Genomic DNA, 18,963 nt, shown 5'->3' with positions numbered 1-18,963 from the left:
ACAGAAATTCACTGGTGGGTTCTGTCTCAATTTAGAGTGAGTTGGTCAGCGAAGTTTGAGAGACCTGTGTAGTGGGGGAGAGGCCTGTCAATGCAGTCTAAATATCACACAATGCAATTTGGGCACAGAACCCCTGCTAGATTTGAGAGACCTGTAAAGTGGGAGAGAGGCCTATCAACGCAATCTAAATATCACACAATGCAGCTTTGGCACAGAACCCCCTTTAAACTTGAGAGACCTGTATAGTGGGAGAGAGGCATATCAATGCAATCTACATATCATATAATGCGACCTGGACACAGCACCCCTACTAGATTTGAGAGACCTGTATAGTGGGGGCGAGGCCTATCAATGCAATCTAAACATCATACAATGCAGTTTGTAGGCCTGTGAATGCAATCTATATGTCATTCAATGCAATTTGGACACAGAACCTCTGCTAAATATGAGAGACCTGTACAGTGGGAGAGAGGCCTATCAACGCAATCTAAATATCACACAATGCAGTTTGGGCACAGAACCCCCGCTACACTTGGGAGACCTGTATAGTGGGAGTGAGGCCTCACAATGCAATCTAACTATCACACAATGCGATCTGGACACAGCACCCCTACTAGATTTGGGAGACTTGTATAGTGGGAGAGAGACCTATCAGTGCAATCTAAAAATCATACAATGCAGTTTGGAGGCCCATCAAAGCAATCTATATGTCATACAATGCAATTTGGAGACAGAAACCCTGTTAAAATTTGAGAGACCTGTATAGTGGGAGAGAGGCCTATCAGTGCAATCTAAAAATCATACAATGCAGTTTGGAGGCCTATCAACGCAATCTATATGCCATACAATGCAATTTGGAGACAGAACCCCTGCTAAAATTTAAGAGAACTGTATAGTGGGAGCGAGGCCTATCAGTGCAATCTAAAAACCATACAATGCAGTTTGGAGGCCTATCAATGCAATCTATATGTCATACAATGCACTTTGGAGACAGAACCCCTGCTAAAATGTGAGAGGCCTGTATAGGTCTATACAGAGGGGGGAGGTCTGTGCCGAGCAGTTCAGATTAGTCCAATATTAAAGAATGATTGAATTTTGACTAAGTTGGAGGGTGAGGGAGAGAGATGTAGTGCGGAGTAATCACCCTGCTTAATATGGATTTGCTAAGTGGCTCGGATTCTAGTGCAGAGTGGTTGCTCTACTCCTAACCCAGGCCACTCCTACCTTGCTGGTCCTTGTAGTTGATGGTTGACGGCGGCAACTGGCTTCCCCTGCGGACACCTGTTGACACTTCCTGGAGCTGCCTCTGTTGCAGCCGCCCTTGGCGTTGGGGCCCTTAGCCTATGGGCTGCATGGGCAGAGGGCTGCCCTGGGAAGACCAGTGATGAAGGCTGAGAGGACCAATGAGAGCGGTGCTGGGCGGGTCGGGAGGTGGGAGGGAAGGGAAAGCAGGAAGAGGGCGCAGGGTGGGAGCGGGCTGCTAGGGGGTTCCAAAAGGCCTTGGGGCCTACAAAATATTCCAAATTAAGGCGCTCCTAGAAGGGCCTTTCCACTCACTGTGCTCCTCTGGAAATGGAGCTGGTGATTTCAGGCACATCGCTAGGTTTGTTACTACAAGGTCCTAAGGACCAATGAGAGTGGTGCTAGGCGGGTCAGGAGGCGGGATGGAAGGGAAAGCAGGAAGAGAGCGCGGGGTGGGAGAGGGCTGCTAGGGGTTTCCAAAAGGTCTTGGGCCTGTAAAATATTTCAAGGCGCTCCTTGTAGGGCCTTTCCACGCACCATGCTCCTCTGGAAATCATGGTAGTAGATGGTTCAAGGAACCTTTTAGAAGTTTAGCTGGACAGGCATCAACCTGGTAGAAGGTAGGTTTCATATTTTTGATTATACCAGTCACCTCCATCAGGGTCACTTGCCTAAAGGAGAAGGAAAGAAGTCTTAAATCAAGCTCATCATGGGCTGACTTTGGTACAACCACTGCTTTCGGAGACGTTTCCAGCAGCAAGCATCATGCTTTAATTGCATTTTGATAATTACAAGTTTACTCAGTCGATTCATCCTGTATAGACTGGCACCAGTCTTGATTTATTTTAGCGCCCCGCTTACAGGGAGATTTGCCCTTTAACTCATGTAGGATCGTTAATGTTTCCCTAGAGTTGGATCTAGCAACCCGGATTCTCTGAGTAGTTTTCTCGCTTAACTTCTAGAATGACTTTCTATAGTCCTTAATAGCATTTCTGTAAGATGCCTTTCTACCAGTACACAGATTATTTCTCCATAAATGCTCACAAGCGTGTTTCATCTTCCTTGACAACATATTTTCGTCACTAAACAAAGTATTGTTTTTAGTAGTATTTTTAGGTGTAATACTACGTATTGGAGCCAACTGCTTTAAGATATTTTTGGAAATGAATTGAAATTCATTAGTAACATTATTATAGTCCATATCCAGAGAAAGAGTTTCAAACTGAGGCAAGACAAGAGTCACAAATGCTTCCGGATTAGCTTTCCTGGTATTCCACACCCACACAGATTTTCTAGCAGATGTATTCGAACACAGAGAGGAGATGGGAAATACAATATTAAAAACTGGTAAATGGTGATCAGGCCAAGGTCATTCTGTAAGGGTCATAAAAGAAATATTAAGATTCCTGAACAGAACCCAGTCTAGGGTATTACCCTTATCATGGGTGGGGACTTTAATATGTTGCATGAAATCAATGGCTTCAAGCACATTTATAAGAGAGAGAGCATCAGTGTCCCCAATATTATTTTCCCATAAATTAAAGTCTCTAAGTAGAAGATTTGAATGGTTCATTTATTAGGCAATAAGCCCCAAGACTGTGGTCCATTACCACATAAGGTAATGCCCCCTGGCCCATAGTTACAGGCCCAAGCCTAGCGAGAGCCTTAACAAAGGCCGCGGGGGCATTACCATATCTGGTAATGGCCTGCAGTTGAGGGGCTTATTGCCATTAGTACCCCGGCCCGTTAGACCGGGGACTAATGGTGTTTATTTTTCCGGCTGTGAGACGCGTTGCATTTCGCAGCAGAAAAAAAAAGTACAAAAAATGGCCGGCACAGACAGGAAAACTGAGTTTCTTTTTTCTTTCCGTGGCAGCCATAGAAAACAAAGAAATTGTCTGCCATGGAAGGGGAGAAGGGACTACCCTTCTCCCTTTCCATGGCGGCCATTGAAGTAAATTGTAAAACAAAGGTAAACCAAAGAAATGGCCGCTGCGGAACAGAGAGAAGGGACTACGGGTAGTCCCTTCTCCCTTTACATGGCAGCCATTCAAGAATAAAAATGCTGTTGGGACCGGAGAGAGCTGCACACTGTTGTGTGCTTGGCATTACTGTGTAGTAAGGCTAGGAATGTAGCCAATCACAGGTACGTTCTTTTCTTTTTTTTATGCGCCAGGTACTAATAGCATATATTTATTGGTATTCAAAGTCTAAAGTTCTAATTGGGGCTCTATATAAAATGAGGATGTTCACAGATGTAGTAGCGTCAACATTTAATTTCACAAATGGAAGTTCACTGTGGTGAATAATTTAATTTTGTGAATAATAAACTCATCTTTAAAGATAAACACTACCCCTCCACCCCTGGAACCAACACAATCATTCTGAGAATACTATATCCATCAGGAGTGGGAAGGAGTGCATGCGAGGAGTCCAGCAGCCACGATTAAGAGACAACCAGCAAGTCTCCTTTCGATTCCAGCACATAATCTGCAAATTCGACAGCATGACAAACCAAACAGCGTGTATTTAACAATGCGGCTTTCAATGTAAGGTGAACTGAATGCACTTGGATACCACTTTAAAAGGTAGTCTTTTGTTCAACTGATTTAATTGAGGCTCATGTGTGCAGGGTCATTTCAGCTGATGATTTGTAGTCCAAAGAATAAGAAGTCATTCTATTATTAGGCAACACATTTTGCATTGTGGCAATGCACTGTCTAAAGAAACTGGCTGTGTGATCAGCCTGTTGGAATCAGAAGGCACAGATTCAAGAGTCCCAACAGGAGCAGCAACCAGGGCTTTAATTGGCAGATCCAAAGATGTCGTTAAGAACGTGTAAGACACCTGGGCGCCCTGGTTTAATTCTGCAGGTTCTATAGTTTCTGTTGAAGGCACTATTTGGTTAAGGGGTGATCTTTCAGTTTCTTTGAGTGAGAAACTGCAAGATGCAAGTGATTCATGTGTGTTTGATTCATGTTTTACATTAAAGTTAATAGCTAGGTATCTTAAAGCAATGTCAGCACGTTTTAGATGGTGCTTTTCAGACCATTCGATATTACTGGAGATCATGAAATCACTATCTCTAAACTCACAGCACGCTTCTACTATGAAGGACATAATAGCATGAGATAAGGGATTTAAACACAGAGGTTGGAGGTAACCATGGCGCTATTAGCGCATTGGCTGCCTCCAAAACCTCACCGACTCCGCCCTGGTGAATGGAGCTATTGCTGCTCCATTCCGAGGATGGCTGGGGCGGTAATTCCCCATTCACCAGGGCCCTTCCCCATTCCCATTTGAGCCCCCATAGGGCTCAATGGGAATGGGGAAAGCGCTAATAACGGTACCGCAAATTGCGGTACTGTTATTAGCACCAAATTCCCTTTGCGGGTCGCGTCCTTAACGCCTGGTAAAACCAGGCGTTAAGGGAGGACCCGCAAAGGGAACTCGTAATAGGGCGGTAAGGGATTACTGGTACTGGTGCCATTACCGGTACCGGTAATCCCTTACCGCCCGGGTTGTAATGAGGCCCAAACAGATGTAAAGTATAGCAGTAAAGAAGTGTGTAGAGAAAAGCTTAACAGCTTCTGGTCAAGACACAGCTCCAAGTACCCTACACCACCCTACACGATCATAACGCGAACCGGCGCAAACCGGCCACACAACACGGTCACGTGCCTGAATATGGAAATATAAGCTCAAAGACAAATGGGAACTGTAGTTCTTAGAACATGGAAGCACTTGAACGTCAGGAAACGAGAGCTAATCTGCTTGTCTCCATTCCTTTTCTATTAACACAGCCTGCAACAGTGAGAACACCAACATACACAACGTAATGTTAGGACTTAGATCTACACAATAAAAACCCTGACAATTTTAACATTTCTAAAATTCTAAAATGCTTCAATCTTAAAAGCAAGGTATCAACAAATACAACACGCGGTAAAGTATTAGTACTGTTAAAAGAAGCTCAGCTCTTTAGCCATGACATGGCCTCTTCTTGAAATCGCAACAAAAACATATTATGTTAACATCTGTTCAACTAAGCAACGTATCTACATGTTGTCATACATTAAAAGAATTATGCATTTTTAATACAATGTCATTTCTACCACCATGCCAGCCGCAATTCTTTATAGGTTTTATGTCAATCTGAAGTAGAAACATTTTATTTCCAACCCATCCGCTATTCAGATCATCTGTGACCTCTACATTAACAAGTGTCATTTTCTGAGAAACATTTGTGAGAGTGTGAGAACATTGAGCTTCAACTGCTCATGAATCGGTTGAAATATCCGTACCTTTTCACAGGTGCATAATATTCCGAGTGTTTGTATCTAAAAACAAATGGTCTTCATTTCAATTAATGTTATCGATTTAGGTCTGTTCGCTCCCATAAGGACATTCCAGCACAAACATGCTAGCCAATTCTCCTCTAAAAATAGTCCCAACAACAACCCGAAATATTTGCTTCTGCCTGGTCAGGCATTATAAGTAAGGTGTGGCAGTATTGCCGTCTCTCTCTCTCTCTAATCACCAAGAGCAATAGGGCCGGAGCTGGGTTACTCTCAATAATTGTGAAACCCAAAGGAATCACACCACCTGATGGACATGTGAGAACTCCTCTACTGGGGAGAAACATGCCTTGTGTAGCTTGTTATATGGAAAGGTACCCACTCGAAGGGGTACAGTAAATCAGACGTTATCGCACTGTACCTTACCAGAGAGGAAATGTCAATTTCTATATCCGTCTGGTCCAGACAATAGCATGATTTGTTGGATACCATCATGATTCGGGAGGCCCATCATAACTGAAGGTGACATCCAAACCATGCACAATTCCTCAAAAATCTGAGGGCTCATCTACATAGAATGAAAACTGCTAAATAGCCTATTCTATTGGTATATGCCCACTAAAGAGTGTTTGCGATCACATGTCTGACCATTGTGCTTTACCCGAGAGGAAATATCCATTAGCATATCACTGTGGCCTGTCCATAACGACAATCTTGCACTAAATGTTTGGCAATTCTTCTTTGAACAAGAATACCTACAAAAAACCCAGACAAGCGGTTCTGACTTCTTGGGCATCATCAATTATCAGTGAGGTGTGGCTGTGACTCTGTGTTTTGCACTAAGTGTGTTGGGGTAATCAAGACATGGACCCCATAATCTCAGTTGCCTAGAGAGTCAGCTGAGCCTTTGCCGATGATGCCTAGAAGAATGTGTCTGTGGTTGTTTTTGCTCTTCTTCATAAGAGAATACATAGCTTTTCTTTGCTAGTTTGCCATTGCCGATTGCACCAGGTTGTTATTCTATTACTAGTATGAATGGTTCTGAGAGCTAAATCTTGGCTGAGGGTCTCCCAAATGGGCCACATCTAATAGAACAGGATGTGTAGCATGCATTCAAAATTTTTGAGAGTTTCTCACATGTTGTGTATTTATGTTTAACATCTGGGGGTTTACCCTAGATGTCTTTCGGTTATATGGACTTGGTCCCCTGCCTTCTGTTGTCTAGAGTGTCATCGGAACCTCACTGATGATTTACAACAGACAGGAATACCTGTCAGTGGTTGCTGTTTGTTCTTTTTGCACACAAGAGTGCCTAAAATGTTGGTGTTGGAGTGGCTCTTTTTGATGGGCCAGTCCAATGTACAGTCTCCTCTGGGAAAGTATCACGGTTCGACCGTGGAAGCTGTGGTACAAATGGCGGCTTCATTAAGCCGCAGTGGGATCGGTAGCAACATACTAGCTGTCTTTCAGCTTAGGTATATATAGGCAGCCACGCACCCTTTCCGACACGCTGGAACACGTTTGCCTGTTCGCGTCGCACTGCTTGCTGTGTTGTTCTGTGCTGTTTCGTCTCGTTCCGAGACCCCTCTTTGAGCCCCCCTGTTCCGTCTTCCTTCCCTCCCACTGTCACGCCTTTGCGCTTCCCTGCTTTCTCTTGTTTTTCTCTTCCCACTTTTTTCAGCGCTTACCCTGTACTCCAGGCAGCTCTCCCTTTTCTTCTTTCTGACCGTCTTTACTTTATTTCCCCTCTTTTGCCTTTTTCTATTGTTTAGTACTTGCTGACCTGTTGTTTTTCCTTCCGGACGTTTCGTGTCCATTCTGCTCTCTAGCTTCCCCTCTTGTCAGTTCTTCTTCTTCTTCTCTGCTCCCTTCCACCTCCACTTCCCGCTTTCGTTTCTTATCCTCCCTTTTATTGCTCCAGACTTCTCCCTACTGTCCTGTCTTTCTTGTTAGGTCCCCTCTATTTCCATTTGGCCTTCTGGTCCATCTCGGCTGCTCCTCCCCTGGATCTGCTGCCACCGCTCCACTGTATTTACATCTCAGAGTGCCTATCTGCCTTCCTAGGTCCAACGGCATCATCGCTGTTAAGGATCAGGACCTTTTCCTTGGAAACAAGAACTGCCATCATCTACTGATCCCGCATAAGACTCTTCAGGGTTTTTTGTGCCTTATTAGGCTTTTTCCCTGGATTTGGGGGCAAGCTCCCTTGGGTCCGCCTGACGGTTTTTTATGACAGTCAAGGTTGCCTCAGGTGGAGAGCGTCCTTTTCTCTACGAAAGAAAGAAGGGAAAGAAAGTAGAGAAGATAGAATAGGATCCCAAACTGCACAAGAAAGGAAGGAGGAAAGAAAGAGAACCTACCAAGACCCTCTCGTCGGAAACTTCAGGTGAGGAGACACAGGGGGAGGTACTTACAGACTCTGACAGCTTGCAGTGCCAAAAAGAAACCATGGCGTCTCTTGAACAATTTCAGGAGATGGTCAACGCCATCCAAGGCCTTTAAGCCAAAGACCAGAATCTACGTGCTGAGAATCCAACTTTAAAACAACAAATAACCACCAGAGAAGAGACTTGTGGAGAATTACCCCCCCTTGTGTTCTGCTTTGGCAAGTATAAAGGGAATCCTAAGACTTTGAAGGAGTTCCTGGACGCCTGCACGGTGTATGTCACCTTCCGCCCTAAGGCATATGAATCAGACCGAGCCAAGGTGGGGTTTGTGGTAACCAACTTGACAGGAAATGCTTTGGCTTGGGCTACCCCAATGATTACTCAAGATGACCCTGCCATAAACGACTATCCCCAGTTTACTCAACTTTTGAAGTCCAGATTCGGATGTGCAGAGGTCCAGTACTCTGCCTATGGGGCCCTACTTGACATCCGACATCCGACAAGGGTCACAGGATGTCCAAACTTACGCCTCCTCATCCAGCATATTGGCTACCGAAGCCACCTGGCCTCAACAGAGCCTCTTTCGCCACGGGCTACATGAAGAATTGAAGGACGAACTAGCGAGAGTGGCCCAACCTGATTCATTCAGAGACCTGGTTACGCTTACCCTTCAGTTAGAATATCGTCTGCAAGAAAGAAGACAGGAGAGATGAAGAACCAAGATCCCTCTTCCTTCCATAATGCCAGCTGCGAGTCCTCCTAGAAACACTCAACCAGAAGAACCTATGCAAATAGGGGCCGCCAGAGGACCTTTAACGCCGGAAGAACAACAGTGTTGTAAGGATCAGGGACTCTGCATGTACTGCGGATCTTCTAAACACCTGCTTCAGAACTGTCCCGAAGTACCGCCTAGACGGTCAGGAAACGCAACTCCCCGGTCCTGAGCAGGGAAAGGATCCAGGCAGAGAAGACGAGTCCCTGCAATGTTAGTCAAGATGATACTCCTGCAGACGACCATCGCCTCATGGTTTTCTCTATCACTTTGAACTTTGGAGCTGACCCTTTGATTGAAACCCTCGCCATGTTAGACTGCAGAGGCGCCGGTAACTTTATTGACACTCATTGTGCTCTGGAACATCGAATTCCTCTTCGGTTAAAGGAAAACCTCATCCCAGTGGAAGGGGTTGATGGTACCCCGCTATCCTCCGGACCCATTACCCAAGAATATAGGGCGGATGTCTCTTCTACAACATCAAGAACAACTCTCCTTTGACATCATCAGGGCAGCCCATTTTCCGGTGATATTGGGAATCCTGTGGTTACGTCGCCACAATCCGCAGATTGATTGGGCGGAGAATATCATCTGTTTTGATTCCTCCTATTGTACGGGGCATTGCCTCCCACTGGCTCACCCCACATCAGCAGCTAGCCTTTCCCTACCAGTACCAACCTCAGTGGTACAGTCGATTCCTCCTTATTGTCAACAGTTTTCAGACATTTTTTTAAGACAAACTACCTCGTTCTTTGCCTCCTCACCAGGCTGAAGACTGCAATATTGATCGTAAGCCAGGAGCTTCAGTACCATTTGGCCAAATGTACCCCATGTCGCTCCCTGAAAGAAGAGCACTCAAGGAGTATCTACATGCCAATCTGCAGAACGGGCTGATACGAGAATCTCATTCCTCTGCGGGGGCCTCTGTTTTTCATACCAAAGAAGGGTACCACCGATTTGAGGCCTTGCATAGACTATCGTGGGCTCAATAGCCTGACCATTCGAGACTGATATCCATTCCCTTAATAAAGGAGGTACTGGAAGCAGTTGAGGGAGCCAAGATCTTCACAAAGCTGGATTTACGTGGGGCCCTATCATCTATTGAGAATCCGAGAGGGCGACGAATGGAAGACGGCTTTCCGCACTCCTCTAGGACATTTTGAGTATCGAGTGATGCCATTTGGCCTTGTCAATGCCCCAGCTATATTTCAACGTTTTGTCGACAAGATATTCTCAGACTTGCTGTATTCGTCGGTGGTGGTATATCTTGACGATATATTGATCTTCTCCACTACACCTGCTGAACACCAAAGACATGTCACAGAGGTACTACAAAGACTGAGAGACAATCAATTGCTAGTGAAGCCCGAGAAGTGTGTCTTTGATGTGTCTTCCATATCGTATCTGGGCTTTATCCTCTCCAGGGAAAGGAATTCAAATGGATCCCGAGAAGGTTAAGGCCGTGCTGCAATGGCCTACTCCAAAGACCATGAAGGACATCCAGCGGTTCTTAGGTCTCGCTAATTTCTATAGAAGATTCATCCCAAACTTCTCGGAAATTGTATTACCCGTTACTCGGTTGCTAAAGAAAGGAAGACGATTTGAATGGGATCAGGTGGCAGATCGAGCATTCCTACAACTCAAAAGGTCCTTTACCACGGCTCCTATTTTAATCCAACCTAATCAATCCTTATCCTTCATAGTTGAAACAGATGCCTCAGGAGCAGTGCTAGGAGCTGTTCTATTACAGAAAGGGGAGGACGGTGAGGAGCATCCAGTGGCATACTACTCCAGAACACTCACTCCTAGTGAAATCAACTACTCTGTGTTAGAGAAGGAGCTTCTGGGCATTCGCCAGGCTTGTTTAGAATGGAGACACTTGCTACAGGGATCGACCCATCGATTTCTAGTGCGCACAGACTATCGTAATTTAAGAGTGTTACAACAGATGGAATGCCACAACTCAAGGCATGCTCGTTGGGCATACTTCTTTTCGCAGTATGATTTTGAAATCACTTACATTCCTGGGAAAGAGAATGTATTAGCCGATGCATATCCCAGAGCCTAGAAGAAAACAAGGTTAAGGTGCCTCTGAAGGAGGACCATATCTTATCAGGAAAAAGGTTTATTGGTGTCATCAATTCCTTTTTGCAGAAAGTTGAACAGGCCTCTAAGGTGACACCAGATCCAACTTTGCTACGAACCGACCTGGAAAGGAGAGGACCATTTTACTTCTTCCAAGGAAGATAATTCCTACCCGCTAAGGATCTACAGAGACAAGCAATGTCCTGGTGCCACGATCTCCCATCAGCCGGGCATAAGGGCCGTGCAACTACTTTAGACCTTTTGTCCAGACAGTTCTGGTGGCCTAACATGTATCAGGATGTCAAGCAGTATGTGGCTAGTTGTCCAGTATGTGCTTCCAATAAATATTCAGTATCCAAGCCCTTGGGTTTCCTACAACAAGAACCTTTACCGTCCCAGCCTTGGGAACTAATCTCGACAGACTTCATAGTCGACTTACCACCCTCTTTGGGCTATACCACAATTATGGTTACAGTGGACTCTTTGAGTAAATTAGCACACTACTCCCCGCTCCCAAGCCTTCCTTCAGCTCCTGAAGCAGCAGCCGTCTTCCTGAGGGATATCGTCAGACTGCACGGTTTACCCCAGAGTATCATATCTGACAGGGGTACTCAGTTTACCTCGAAATTCTGGTCTGCAATGTGTAAGTCCCTGGGCATCAAACACGCCCTCCCCTCGGGTTACCACCCTCAAAGCAACGTACTTACGGAACAACTAAATGCCAGTACCTCCGTTGTTTTTGTAGCCAAGAACAAGAGAGATGGGCGTCATATATATCTATGGCCTAGTTTGCTGATAATAATTCAAGACATTCCGCTACAGGGGTTAGCCCATTCCTGTTCACCTATGGGTACCATCCCAGACACATTCCTTTCTTTGGATTGCCAACCACTACCGTACCATCTGTTGATAAACATTTGGAGGACCTGCAGTGCTTACAGAGAGATGCCAAACTGAAGTTAGAAGCTAGCAGAACTCAATATAAGAGACAGGCAGATAGCAAGAGGCTACCTAATCCCTGCTGGTCTCCAGGTACCAAGGTATGGTTGTCCACTAAGTTTCTTCCCCGGTGGACACATGCTGGAAAATTCACTTCCCGTTATATAGGCCCTTACCTCACTGAATCCTAAATTAACCCTTTGGCCTTTCGTTTGAAATTACCTCCCAGTCTTAAGAGGATACATCCGGTATTCCATATCTTCCTGCGAAAGGCATATAAACCAGACTCTTATGGCCGCAAGAAAGTCCGACCAATGACCCTTAAAGACCCACCTCCAGAAGAGTATGAAGTGGAAAGATTGGTGGACTCTCGGTATAGGCATGGCACCCTCCAGTATCTGGTTCATTGGAAAGGTTATCCAGAGGAAGAACGTACTTGGGAACCAAGAAGACATATTCATGCCCCAAGACTGCTCAGGCGCTTTCATCGCCTCCACCCGGGTAAACCCAGTGGAGGCCCGCTAAGGAGGGGGCATGCTGTCACGGTTCGACCATGGAAGCTGTGGTACAAATGGCGGCTTCATTAAGCCACCGCAGGATCGGTAGCAACATATTAGCTGTCTTTCAGCTTAGGTATATATAGGCAGCCATGCCCCCTTTCCGACGCGCTGCAACGCGTTTGCCTGTTTGCGTCAGACTGCTTGCTGTGTTGTTGTGTGTCATTTTGTCTCGTTCCGAGACCCCTCTTTGAGCCCCCCTCTGCTGCCTTCCTTCCGTGCCTGAGTTCCCTCCCGCTGTCGCGCCTTTATGCTTCCGTGCTTTCTCTTGTTTTTCTCTTCCCACTTTTGTCGGCGCTTACCTTGTACACCCGGCGGCTCTCCCTTTTCTCCTTTCTGACCGTCTTTTCTTTATTTCCCCTCTTTTGCCTTTTTCTATTGTTTAGTACTTGCTGACCTGTTTTTCCTTCTGGACGTTTTGTGTCCATTCTGCTCTCTATCTTCCCCTCTTGTCGGTTCTTCTTCTTCTTCTCTGCTCCCTTCCACCTCCACTTTCCGCTTTCATTTCTTATCCTGCCTTTTATTGCTCCGGACTTCTCCCTACTGTCCTGTCTTTCTTGTTAGGTCCCCTCTATTTCCATTTGGCCTTCTGGTCCATCTCGGCTGCTTCTCCCCTGGATCCGCTGCCACTGCTCCAATGTATTTACATCTCAGAGTGCATATCTGCCTTCCTGGGTCCTACTGATCATCTCTGTTAAGGATCAGGACCTTTTCCTTGGAAACAAGAACTGCCATCATCTACTGATCCCGCATAAGACTCTTCAGGGTTTTTTGTGCCTTTTTAGTCTTTTTTCCTTGGAGTTGGTGGCGAGCTCCCTTGGTTCCGCCTGACGGTTTTTTATCACAGTCAAGGTGGCCTCAGGTGGAGAGCGTCCTTTTCTCTACGAAAGAAAGAAGGGAAAGAAAGTAGAGAAGATAGAAGAGGATCCCAAACTGCGCAAGAAAGGAAGGAGGAAAGAAAGAGAACCTACCAAGACTCTCTCGTCGGAAACTTCAGGTGAGGAGACACAGGGGGAGGTACTTACAGACTCTGACAGAAAGGTACTGAGAGCCTAAACATATTTAATACTCTTGCACATAGGATACGGCATAACAATCAGTGCATTTTAGCTTTTGTGTTTCTTGGTTGAGATGTTCTCCCATTTTGAGGCCATGCATATAGTTTCTTATAATGCTCATTATAATGTGTTAGGCCTTGTACCATATGATATTTTCCTATATTCATAAATATGTTACCCCTACATTTTCAGCAGTCTACAAGATACTGTTTGATGTGTATTAAATTACTACAGCTGATGCCTCTTCGAGTGTTGGGATATGTGGCTGGTTGTCATTCTTGGAATAAATGGAATCCAAAGCTGCCAGTGTAGAATTTTCTAATTAGGACACCTCGGTTGGCATTTAGACTTACTTGTTACATTTGTGATACTAGTATCCACTGGTGAGTCTCTGTTTGGAAATAAAATCTTTGAGCCTGATAGCCCTCAAGAATTTCCTTCAAGGAATGACCAATTTCAAATAGAAATGTGGCTATAGCTGAAGTGGAATAAAGGCCAGACCATGTCACAGTAATGTGACATTTTACAGATGATGGTCTTCATGAGAGAGTTTGAAAATATGTGGATTTATCTGCAATAGCCTTTACATTTCCTTCTGAATGTGCCTGATGAGGACCATGATTGAATAATCTGTTTCACCGTCCAAAAAATGGGCCTTGCTGATATTTGTTGCCATGTTAGAGTTAGGGGATCTATGGTGTCTCCTCCTCTGATGATCCACTGGCAAATGAACCTGAGCGGTTCACCGACTTTTTACTGTCTATCTTCATTATGACAGTAGTCAACTTAAGGGTTTGCTCAAAATCTGATTTATTATAGAGGTACATTCTGAATTTGCCAAAGTCCTTATTCCCATGGTCCAACCTTTCCTGACAATCTGGAATGACAATAGTTTTACGTTCCACCATCGCAACCTTTTCTTCCTGTATTTTTTACCCAAGTCACTCTGAAGTGTGCATTGCATTCACTATAAGGCCTGTACTGCACTTAGTCCGAATCAGAATGAAGCCAATTCTGCATGTCTCATCGTCCAGGAAAATACTTGGTTTCATCTTAACCAGAGGACCCACAGGGATTGTGTTCTCTTTAGGTTTTCTTTTAGTAAATGAGCATGCCACTTTATACTGAATCTCTTTTTCATAATCCATAATAAGGGCCCTGCAGTGATGTGTATATTAGTGTAGACTTGATCCACCTTTCCAAGCAGGGATGGTTCACCAGTGACTTCTGAAATTAAATATCCATGATGTTCAGGGTGTTTCCCCACTAACATTCCTCACACATATCAGGTAATACAAACATAGGACAGCACTGTACCTGCCGTCAGTCACTATTGGCAGACGGTCCAACAGTAACCGCTTATCCCTCACAGCACTGCAATTTTGCTAAACTGACTAATTAACTCCTATTAAAAACAGGGTTACATATTATTTACAGACAATGAATATTCACTATGGGTATATATTGTTTTATTTACAGATAGTTTCTGTTGTTCTTTCAAAGTGTTAATACATCATATAGTCTACTACAAAACAATGTCCAACATAATCCTCTTTATATACTACAATGTTCTTTCAAGATCTCAACCAGCATGAAATATCTGATTGTGCACATCAATTCCAGTACATGCAACCACAGAGTACTATGTTAGAAAACAGCACCTGATAATACTTTTTTCCGGATTTAATCTCCTTTCTTAAAACAAATAAAAAACAATTCTGACCATGGGCTAAAGGCTTTAGATGATTAGTCAGATTGCTACCATCTTAGTTTATATGAAAGGAGATAGGTTGATGTTGTGTGATGAATTTCTCCCCAGAGGTCAGCCACCCTGTTAGAGGGTAGGGAGATGAGCCCACTATGAAAGACCCTCCCTATGGGTCTGGGAAAGTGGGACCTCACTGGGACTGAACCCACACCCACCTGGGGACAAGGACTCCCATTCCTGCAACAAACTCCCTGTCCAGAATACATCATATGCCTGCATGGGAATTGGAAAGACGTTTGTTACTTCTGTTTTAAATTCTCCTGGCAATGACATTTCTTCAATCTATTTGACTTCAGGTGATACTGGATCTCAGCTGAACTCCACAGTCAAAGAGGAATGACACACCACTTTTGTTTATGATGGCGTACTTAAAACAGCAAGGAATCTAGAATGCAGGAGAGTGAATCCTACAAAGAGGTGAGTCTCTAAAGGGAGGATGTCCCTGAGGGGCAGAGCCACGCTAAACTGTATCGCCAGCGGTGGGGGGGGGGGGCGGTTGACCTGATCACAAGCAAGATGCCAGAAGTCTGGCATCTTGGGTGGCAACAAAGCTGAAGTCGAGAGAGAGATAGAAAGGGGAATAGACTGTCTTACCTGGTGGCATGACCACATGGAAGCTGTGGTGTGCCAGAGGCCTGTTAACATACGCCAAGATCAGACCACATTGGAGCGATCAGATCCCCGATCTCCACAGGAGAAGTTAATCAGCTGCCGAGCAAAGCAGAGTAAGGGAAGCAAATGCTCCCAAACAGGAAAAACTGCTTTGAGGGGCAAACATTTGTATCCACAGCTGGCGAAGCCTGTAAGGTTACATGAGCCAGGAAAACCCAAACGGGCAGACACCCAAAAGACGCCCTGCTAATGGAGACCTATTTCAGCACCAAAGGGTTTTGGCGAGCCCTGCAAAGAGAGAGATTGATATCTAAGGCTGGGGAAGCCTGAAAAGTAATGGGAGCCAAGAAAACATGAAAAGTCTGATGCCCAACAGAGGCCCTGTAAAAGCAGGTCCACTTAAGGATCACAGGGCCTTGAGTAGCCCTGGAAAAAGAGACAATGATATCTGAGACTGGGAAAGGTAAAAAGTTTACGGGAGCCAGAAAGACCTGAACAGGCAGACGCTCAACCAAGGCCTCTCTAAGGTAAGCCTGCCAGAGGGCAGAAGGGCTTTGGGAAGCACTGGAAAACCAAGAGACATTGATATTCACGGCTGGGCAAGCCAAAATTGTTACGGGAAGCAGGAAAACCCAAACACTGGATACAGGCAGACGCCCGACTGAGGATCTGCTAAAGCAAGCCTATTCAAGGGCCAAAGGGGCTTTGGGGAGCCCTTGTAACAGAAAACATGTAAAATAAGACTGGGAACTGAAAGGACCTGGAGGGTTCACATGCTCAATCCCAGGAAAGGAACATTATCAAGTCAGAAATGGTGGCATTGTATTAAGGCGATCCTTTTTCCGTGTAAAGAAGGGAATATGGCAGGAGTATATAAAGATTTAAGACTGAAGATTCCAAACCTACAGAGAGGCTGCAAGACTATATTGTAAGAAATTGAAGACCTTTTAAAACCTTCTTTGAAAAGAGATCCCAATATTTGGAATTGTCCGTGATGGCTCAACAATAACATAACATAACGTGTATTTGCAGACCGTACGTTCACCCCAGAGGGGTATCTTGGCGCTATTGACAGGTTCCAGATGTTTATCGTTACCCAACCCAATGGTACTCAGAACATATGACATATTGTTAAACAAATTGTTGCAAGGTGCACAGAACCACATCCAGCGCTGGGATAACAAAGTAACTAAATTAAAAATAGTAATGTCACAGACATGTATTCATTAACTTGTGTGTTTATTTTCTGATATTTCATAACACGCGACATGTCACATCGCCTGAGCAATTACAGTGTATAGGGTAAAAAGAACCAGGGAGTAAATTGTGGGTGCTTTGGCTCAGTGGAAACGAGAAGCATGTGCTTTGGATGCTGTCAATGTCTCTGTATATATGTATAATTTTTTATCTAGAATTGCAAGACTCACTCTACATGCCTATTACACGAGCAACGACAATGTTCAAGAAACACAACGAATATCATATAGTGAAGCGAGAAGTATCTCACAAATACTTTTAAAACAAAACAAAACGCAGACCATCACTTGTTTCCCTACTATTTTACAAACACGCAGCGGAATTACATGGTAGGTAGTTGTTTGATGTCACTGTCAAAAGAAAATATACACTTCAACAGCAAAAGTTTTCAGTAGAAGCATTAAAAACTTGTAAAATGCTACAATCTCGTTTCAATTCTCGGACATCAAAAACGCTTTGAATGGACACACAACTATTTCAGGCCTCATTTACTGAGCATGAAATGTTGCCATCACAATTAGATATTTTGTAGCCGTCTTTTTTTCTGCAGAAACAGCAGCCTGGACAGATCATTAAAACAGTCTATCTGCGCTGCAACCGATGTAGGTTTCATTTATTTCAATCTCCTTTGCAGCTCCACTTTTTACTCTCCTTGACCTGGTATTTCTCATTATTTTATTTTTGCTCCCTTATTTTTTTTTTCCACTTTGAAATGTACTACTTGATTCAGACCGTAATTTTCAAGGTGTTCTCAATGCATCTATTGATCTGTGGTTTAATAGAAAAGGGCTCTTGCGAGAAATGTGAAATGATAGTTCAATTATCCTTTAAAATGGTTGGACTTTTCACCTGTTAGATCTTGTTTGCTGCTCCACAGCTGTGTTGTTCCAGCTCTGGGATTTGAATGCCAGAAGCGGTGCTAGATCAGAGATTTTTGTTTGGGGCGGGATTATGTACAGAAAGATCAATGCGGTTGAACGAAAAAACAACATAATGTTAACATTACACTCAGTGGGATTAATTTAGAAAGTCGTTTTACAAATTACCGACAGTCTACATTTGTGCAAATACGAACTTTCTTTTCCATTAGAAAAAGGATATTTGCATTCAGTTTCCTTTCATGTGGGTTAAAGATCTATCGTGTAGGAACCTGTTAATAAACCAATTGGGCATTTAGGATAGAGGAGAACCGATATCAAGCATAGTCTTGGCAAAAGCAAAACCTTTCTGTTCTCCACTACTGTGCAACCCTTTCAGCTTAATGATGCTGCATTAGTACATGCATGAGATTAATGTTGATTGCTTACATGTAAACCTTACTATTACCAGTCCTACTCTTCCTCATCATAGTACTTTTGGGGTACTAACCTCCATGACTGAAGCAATTGTGTTAATACAGTTTAGTACTGCCCCATCCCCTATTGAGGTATAACACTTCCATCATTCCACAATTTCCTAGATATATGATCAAGAGGATCATGGGCTGCCCCATCCCACTGTTGGTGGGTAAGATAGGTTGTGAGCACCGTGACAAGGAAGAATAAGGCTTAGGGTAATGAAGATCCTAGGTATATAATCATGTTATTAACTCTACTTCCTACTTTCAAAACTTAGTTTGAGGCATGCCAAACCTAGAGATGTGACATTTGAGACAAAACACAGACAAACTGGGCTCATTATGAGTTTGCTGGTATACTGCAAAAGTTGTGGTAATACCGGTTACTGCCACTTTTACAGTACCGGCCAATCACGAGTAGCCGGTAACACAATTGCCGGTAACACTTTCACTGGTAATACCGTTAGGCGCACTGTGCCCATATTGCCGGCGATAGAATACCAGATGCAGGTTCCTTGGCTGACAGTAGTACCTGCAAAACGGTATTACTGGCTGATAATGAGATGGGAAAATGGAGGTAATACCACAAAATTCTGCTGTCAAATTTTGTCCGGCTATGCAAGTCCACACCGTTGAACCCACGTCGACCACA

The sequence above is a fragment of the Ambystoma mexicanum genome, chromosome 5q (genome assembly GCF_040938575.1).
Source record: "Ambystoma mexicanum isolate Mex_15411 chromosome 5q, UKY_AmexF1_1, whole genome shotgun sequence".
NCBI classification, from domain to species: Eukaryota; Metazoa; Chordata; class Amphibia; order Caudata; family Ambystomatidae; genus Ambystoma; species Ambystoma mexicanum.
The sequence above is the reverse complement of the archived record's forward strand: the minus strand, read 5'-3'. Positions refer to the sequence as shown.